Source organism: Strix uralensis, chromosome 8, assembly GCF_047716275.1.
Source record: "Strix uralensis isolate ZFMK-TIS-50842 chromosome 8, bStrUra1, whole genome shotgun sequence".
Taxonomy (NCBI): Eukaryota; Metazoa; Chordata; class Aves; order Strigiformes; family Strigidae; genus Strix; species Strix uralensis.
Window position 1 is genome coordinate 30,943,691 of NC_133979.1, and position 6,000 is coordinate 30,949,690.

Consider the following 6,000-nt stretch of genomic DNA (forward strand, 5'->3'; position numbering starts at 1 on the left):
AGCCAAGCTCCTTACTGTCAAGTTTTCAGCTCTTACTGAAAGAGCAGCTTCCTCAATAGATCCTTGTACTCTGCTTGGCCAGACAACAGTTGCACTGCAAACCTCGGAAAAACAGGAAGAGAGAACCAGGTTTGAACTACGCCAGATTCAATGACAAAGGTCACTGCTGGGGACAGAGCTGCTAGCAGGGAACACCTGAACCACCACAGCCAGGCTGAAAACAAGAAATTCTCAGTTACTGAAAAGGAGAGGAGGAGATTTTAATCTGGTCATGAAGTGACACTCCAGCACACTCTCCATGAGCTCAAGAAGCTCTCAGAGATGTAGCTACAACCAGAGACAATTCTCAGAGCTGGACTCCCAGAAAACCACACCGGCATGCATAAAACCACATTTTCAAACAAACACTTCTCCTTTTTTACATATTTTTTTCACCTTGGCACAAACTCTTAAATAGATGTGTTACACTACTAGCGAACAGAATACACACACCAGCACAGATGAGCTGTCAGAGACAGGCAAGGAAAACTCATGCACTTGTAGAAAAACTAAGAAGGCAGAACATCATTATTTAAGGATGGATTTCCTCAGAATACTAAGACTGGCACTTCTGCAAAAGGGAACTAAGACCATGATCTGACCTCTTCAGGACTCAGCTTCCTATGTTTGTCCCTCTAGTAGAACAATTCTCCCATTCTCCTTTCTGGCATCACAGCATATAGGGGGAAAAACCCTTTTGCAATACCAAACAACAAATCACTAATTCAATCACCAACACTATTTCTTGCAGCACTGCTTCTCTTAGCACTCTCTGTCTCAAGAGATCACAGCCAGGTCTACAAGCTATAAAATAAAGACCACCAAAATGACAAACATCCCAGCTGGCTTTGTATACCACCTGATAGCTCATATTATCATAATTTACATAATGTAAAAAGCAGTTACATGAAAAACAGCAGGAACCAGGCAAGAATATCGTAAGTCTTCCTACAGCAACTACCCTCACCGGCAGAGAAAGGTGGCTGGCAGGACATAACCACTTACCTAGCAGCTCTGTTACTGCTGCAACACTCCTCAATAACCCTCTTGCCTTTAAACACAAGTCAGTCACCATCATGAAGACAGGACTCTTTCCCCCTCCCAGCCTTCCCACAAGGTTCCCAGTACAGACACGGCCACATTACCGTTTTGCCACCTGGGGCTTACAACTAAGTGGAGACCCTGGACAGGCAAACGTGTCAATCTTTCTCCTCTGACACAAGAGGGATGCCCAAGACCCTACCGAAGGATAAGAATGTATCACTTTGATCACACAATAGGGCCCTCTAGAACAGTGGAGGTGGAAATCAAGCTGCCTTATAAATTTGTACACTGACAAACTACTCCTTGAGCCACTAGCAAGCCTCTCCACTGTCTCCTGATCTAAGTTAAGTTGTTCTCATGAGCCACATCTGTCCTTAAAGGTTCAGGTTTTCCATCTCTAACAGAGGACCACAAGTTTAATTATTTTCTCAATATACTTTTCATCTTCTTTAAGAGGTGAAGGCGGCACTCCTTCCTCTCCAGTGCAGAGTGGTTAGAGTAACTCACTGAAAGGCTAACAGAAGGGAATTAAAAATAGTTTCAGGATAGGGGAAGGAAAAAATCATGTTTTTCAAGGAGAAAATAAAAGTTAAAGCAATTAACTTAAAGAGTTGAGTAACTCTTTAATAATTGAATTCAGATAGGCTGAGTGATCACAACAAAGCCTTTTTTACACCAAAACAAGAACTGTGCTAGGGGAAATCTATGAAAACAAACATTTTCCTAGTCTAGTTTCCATATGAAGAGAGGTGTAACATCACAGTACCTAAGCAACTATCAGCACATCAATGCGTAAAGAGGGCATCAGGCCTGCCCTCTAATCTCTGCTAGAACTAAATCAATCATGAACAATGACAGGAAGACTCCAAAACATTCACCATCCCCTCAAAAAAGGAAATCACTCCTCACAATTGGTAAAGTCACTCCGTTCACCCCACTCTGGGCACTTGCAGGACAAGCAGAACCACAAACGTCTCCCATTATCAGATTTCCCAACAGAAACTCCCTGATTTTATAGGCATGACTGCGTTATGGCACTCGTGAAAGGTCTCAAAAACCTTTGGGTTTCTCCATCTTCCCTTTCGAAACATCGGCAATTATAAGAATGCCTTAGGAGAAAGGCAACACCCTGTAGGAAGTACATCTTTGCATTTCAAACGGCTTGGTAGCACAGCGAGGGCACATCTACCTCCAATACTGCTTATGCTTAATAATAACAACCTTATCCCAACCTTTCAGACCTCCAAGGTTTTCCTTCGGCCCTTAGGCATCACATTAACAAGCAGACCCGGTGTGCTACGTCCTGGGTATCAGCAGAGCTCTTCACGAGCCAGGCAGGTACCAAAACAAAGTTAAGGTCATTCCACGGCTTACCCGCAACGCGCAAAACACTCGGCAGGGGAAAAAAAAAAAAAAAAAAAGACGACGGAAACCTGCAGATAACAATGGAAGCTGCTTAAAGCACTGCCGAGGCTCCGAGACCACCAAGTCAGCTCCCTTCTTCACTAACTCCCTAGAAACAAGCGCGGAAGTCTTACCCGACCGTGCCCGCTGTCAGTGACGAGACCCACCCCCACCTCCCCCCCGAGCCTCAGGCCCTGAGGGCGCCCGGAGGCCTACGGAACGCTGCCCCCCTCCCCCAAGCCGCACGGCCCTCAGGAAGGACTCCGGGCACAGCTTCCGCCCCTCAGCAGCCCCGCGCCGGGGGCACGCCGGTGCCGCCGGGACCCGGCCGGGCCTAAAGCCGCCGGCGGGACGGAGCGGAGCGGCTCCCGCAGAGGGAGGGGGTGGAGGTGCCGGCCGGGCCGGGGCCAGGGGAACGGCCGTCCTCACCCCGCGGGAGCGACACCTCAGGACGACCGAGCCACTACCTCCGCGCGCGCCGGCTCCCCACAGCCGCTTCCCGCCTCCGCCGCGCGCTCGCGCGCCGGGGCCTCTTCCCGGGGCTCGCGTACGTCACCGCGCAGAGGGAGGGGGAGCGGCGCCGCCGCCCATTGGCTGGGAGGCGTTCGGCGGGGGCGCGCGGCGCGGGGGCGGCGGGAAGCCGGGTGGGAGGCGGCACGTGAGGCGCACGTGGGGCGCGCCCCCCTCCCCCCCTCCCCGAGTTTCCCGCCTTCCCCCCCCCCCCCCCCGCCCCGAGCTTCCCTGTCAGGTGTCTTGGCGGGACGGGGCCGCTCGCCGCCACCTTATCCCGGTCCTCTCGAGGCGGAAAGCAAAGCGGAGGGAGAGGTGCCCCTCGTCTCTGGGGGGACGCCCAGCCCACGGCCCTGGGCGGGCTCAGCACCCACGGGCAGGCTTGTCCTCGCCCTGAGGACCCCCACACACACACTCCCCCTTCTCCCCCGGCACAAGGAAAACTTATTTCAAGGACCTGGGAGGACACAGAAGTCAAGGCTGGGAGGCCAGGAGGACCTGGTGGCTTTATCTGTCCTCGTCCTTGAGAAGGAAGGCAGGGTTGCTCAACAAGCGCTTCCCCGGCGCCTGGGGTTCGGTACAAACGTGTCCTCCCCAGAGAGGTTCTTCAGCGAGGGCAAATATTTTTAAAGGGAAGTAAAAATGAAGTGCCTGCCAACTTGAGCAGCACCCCCTGCCCCCCATGAAGGGCGGGTTTGTGGCAAGGGGGTGTTCACTCTCACAAGTTTTGCCCTGGGGAGCGTGAGCTGCAGCTCACTGGTAAGGGGGGAGCCAAGAAGGGGTCCTGGCTGGAGCAGTCTCCTTCCAGTCCCGGCCTGCATTCCAGAGGGTCAAAATCTGGGTGAAAGGCTGGGGTTTGCACCCTCGCTTTCTCTCTTTCCCCAGGCAGACACAGGCTCGTGACGGACGGTGAGTCACAAGAACACGTCACCAGCAAACAAACTCTAGTAACCTCTTGGTAGCTGCACTTCACCGTGTAAATGGGAAAGTTTTCCCAAAGTCAGGAGAACTAAGCCACTAATTTCCTACCGGCAAGTACGTGTCTTTCCTTCTCCTCACGACTTCAGGGCTGTACCCTGCACGATACATACCCAGGAGCACCTTGAAAGGTTGTCCCAAACCAAGGTACAAAGCTGCGATGAGGTATTAAAACATTTCTATCACATTTCACCTTATCAGACCTGTTAATAAAACTAATTTTTTTTTGACCAATGCATGCTCGAGACACGCTCTTTTAAATGTGTAACTCTGCTGGAACTATTCAGAAGTTGTTTCTGATAATCTGTGGGGACTCGGAGCAGAGTCACCGACTGACACTGATTTAGTTTGCAGTGTGTGTTCACACTATTATCCTACCACCCATCTTTCATGCTGCTTAATAAGAAAACTCTGTAAAAATTAAAAGAAAAAAAATAAATCCTATCATTGCTGAAATGCAAATAGCTGCATGGGTGATAGCACCAGGAATTGTCACATAACTTTGCCCCTGTCCTTAAGAAGTCAATTTTAACACAATGCTGCTTAGAGATGCTCTCAAGTCAGGCTATACATGATCACTGGTGCCCTCATGCTGAAAATGCTGTGCCAGCTATTTTATTTACACTGAAGTGGTGTCAGCATCAGCTGGGTGAGCAAGTGGAAAAGCAAAAAAAAAACCCCAAAACCCCACGTCCAAAAGTTTCCTAAAGTTCAAAAAATTGTTGACGGAACTGTTTCATCAAATTAGTAAAACCCTAACTCTGGGTGGTAGAAAAATGAGATACCTTTAAGAGGAAGAAAAGTGCACCTAACCTTCAGAGCTAGTTTGCTTGTCTTATTTTGGCCTTACAGAGGCTGTGGATAGGTGTCACCAGGTTTTATTAGCACCTCTTGACAAATCTCCCAGCCAAAGCAGCACAGTGGTCTCTCACCTTTTTCCTAGCAGAGCTGTTTCACAGTCTACCTTCCCTTCTGTTTAGAGGCAATTTACCTGCAGCTCAGCAAGGATGAAAAACAAAGCTCTTGTTACCTTTCTTCCCTCCCTTTACACAAGAAATTGGAAGAAGGCATCGCCACCTCTGCTTTCTGCCACTCACGCCCATTGTTTGCTGTTGTCTTCACCAGTTCAAATTGCTGCACTGTTTCATCAGCTACATCATTTACTCTGCTTGTCACCACACCGCTTGCAATCTCGATTTTTTAGAGTGTTTTACATTAATCCTATGGGTTGCGTTGCTCAATGATTGCCTAACTGCAGCCGCTCCTGAGCACTCCTGCATGATTCACTGCGTGGTCGTTCCCATTTATTGACATGGGAACCTGTGGCCCTGACACACCAACTCTTTGCTTCAGCTCCACTTGCTCTCACCTACCTAGTGCCAGGCAGCAACTTGACTTCTGCAGCAGTGCTTTTCTTTTCTTTTCTTTTCTTTTCTTTTCTTTTCTTTTCTTTTCTTTTCTTTTCTTTTCTTTTCTTTTCTTTTCTTTTCTTTTCTTTTCTTTTCTTTTCTTTTCTTTTCTTTTCTTTTCTTTTCTTTCCTTTCCTTTCCTTTCCTTTCCTTTCCTTTCCTTTCCTTTCCTTTCCTTTCCTTTCCTTTCCTCTCCTCTCCTCTCCTCTCCTCTCCTCTCCTCTCCTCTCCTCTCCTCTCCTCTCCTCTCCTCTCCTCTCCTCTCCTCTCCTCTCCTCTCCTCTCCTCTCCTCTCCTCTCCTCTCCTCTCCTCTCCTCTCCTCTCCTCTCCTCTCCTCTCCTCTCCTCTCCTCTCCTCTCCTCTCCTCTCCTCTCCTCTCCTCTCCTCTCCTCTCCTCTCCTCTCTCCTTCCCCTTTTCCCTTTCTTTTCCTTTCTTTCTTCTTTCCGGTCTTTCTTCCTGTCTGTCTGTCTTGCTTCCTTTCTGTCTTTCTTCCTCTCTCTGTCCTTCTGCCTTTCTTCCTGCCTTTCTTCCTTTCTGTCTTTCTTCCTTTGTCTATCTTCCTCTATTCCCCACCCCTCCTCAAGCAGTCTGCATAACAATTTACAGCCCTCACA

The 6,000-nt window shown here is 49.4% G+C and overlaps 1 protein-coding gene across 4 annotated transcripts in view; it reads right to left on the reverse strand.

Annotated features, from left to right (window-relative positions):
- Window positions 1-5,624, reverse strand: part of SOAT1 (sterol O-acyltransferase 1) — a 31,413-nt gene extending 25,789 nt beyond the window's left edge. The window contains exon 1 of one of the 4 annotated variants that reach the window (XM_074876979.1): window positions 5,349-5,624. The gene's annotated coding sequence lies outside the window, so the exon portion shown is untranslated. Of the gene's footprint in view, window positions 1-2,916; window positions 3,036-5,348 lie in introns of those variants that run through there. The other 3 variants (XM_074876977.1, XM_074876978.1, XM_074876976.1) reach the window with 3 other exon arrangements.
- Window positions 5,625-6,000: the final 376 nt, after the last annotated feature.